This window comes from Chaetura pelagica, unplaced genomic scaffold (genome assembly GCF_000747805.2).
Source record: "Chaetura pelagica isolate M959 unplaced genomic scaffold, ChaPel_1.0 scaffold805, whole genome shotgun sequence".
NCBI classification, from domain to species: Eukaryota; Metazoa; Chordata; class Aves; order Apodiformes; family Apodidae; genus Chaetura; species Chaetura pelagica.
Window position 1 is genome coordinate 34,623 of NW_009953401.1, and position 1,745 is coordinate 36,367.

Consider the following 1,745-nt stretch of genomic DNA (forward strand, 5'->3'; position numbering starts at 1 on the left):
CCCAGGCACTATGGCCCTTCAGATGGCCCTTCACCACCCTGTCAGAGAGGTGGTGGGATCGAAGCCCAGACCCACTCTTGGCCCTGGAGGAACTCCAACCTTGCCCTAACTGGAGAAGATCTGACCCTTTTGGATGCCCTAATTAAGCTTCGTTTGTCTCCTGGCACCTGCACGGATGCAATTAGTGATGATTTGGGAACAGCTTTGAAAACAAAAAGCTTGTTTTCCAGGCAGAACATCAGCTGGGTGCTGAGCCTCCAGCTCCAAAGACCTTCGCCCCATCCCCCTGGATGCTGGTGGTACCAAAGCCAAGAGAGATGCTGGAGTCAAGGCATGACCTTCTCGGGCACCTTCTCAAGGCACCTACTTAATTAGTAAAGCTGCAAAAAAGCTGGAGATGGAGCTCCAGCCTGTTCATCTCTCCTGCCCATCTCTATGTTTTGTTGTGTAGCCGGGGAAGGGGTTCATGACAAGGAAGTGGTCCTCAAGATTCCCAAGCCACCTGGTAGCTCCCTTGCCCTGTCTCCAGGTCCCTCCCCAAGGCTGATCTCTCTGAAGCCTTCTGATTTAATTCTTCTTGGCCATCTCCATCTCTTCTGTGTTCTCCACACCACTCTTGGACACACGTGGCCAAAAAAGCCTTGGCCAAATCCACCCCCACCACTCCTGATGCAGGCAACCCCAGTCCCTGCCCACTCCCCATCCCTATGTGCCCTCCAAAAAGCTTTGGGGTTTCAGGTTGTCTTCACCAGAAGCAAAAGGTGCCTGAGAAAGGTGGTGGCCTTCTGTGGTGGAGTGATTGCACTGGTGGGCAAGGGAAGAGGTACAGATGTCATCTACCTAGACTTCTGTAAGGCCTTTTTGTGGTGCCACACAACACCCCTGCTGCTAAATTGGAGACATATGGGTTTGATGGATGGGCTGTGAGATGGATCAAGAATCTGCTGGATGGCTGTGTCCAAAGGGTTACAGTCAGTGGCTCAATGTCCAAGTGGAAACCAGTAATGAATGGTGTCCCTCAAGGGTCTGTACTGGGACCAGTGCTATGAAACATCTTCATCAGTGACATAGATGGTGAGAGCCAGTGCACCCTCAGCAGGTTTGCAGAAGACACCAAGGTGAGTGGTGGGGTTGGTTTCCTTGAGGGTATGGATGCCATCCAGAGGGACCTGGACAGGCTGGAGGAGTGGGCCTGTGTGAACCTCATGAAGTTCACTGAGGCCAAGTGCAAGGTCCTTGGGTTGGGGATGATCCCAAGCACACAGGTTGGGGGAGGAAGAAATGGAGAGCAGCCCTGAGGAGAAGGACTTGGGGGGCATTGGGTGAGGAGGAGCTCAGCATGAGCCCAGAAACCCCTTGTGTCCTGGGCTGCATCCCCAGCAGTGTGACCAGCAGGGCCAGGGAGGGGATTGGCCCCTCTGCTGAGACCCCCCTGCAGGGCTGGGGCCAGGCTGGGGTCCCCAGCACAGGAAGGACATGGAGCTGTTGGAGAGAGGCCAGAGGAGGCCCCAGAGATGATGGGAGGGCTGGAGCAGCTCTGCTCTGCAGCCAGGCTGGGAGAGTTGGGGTGTTCAGCTTGGAGAAAAGAAGGCTCCAGGGAGACCTTAGAGCACCTTCCAGTGCCTGAAGGGGCTCCAGGAAAGCTGGGGAGGGGCTTGGGACAAGGGCAGGGAGGGATGGGAGCAGGGGGAAGGGTTTCCAGCTGGCAGAGGGAGCTGGAGCTGAGATGGGAGGGAGAAATTCTG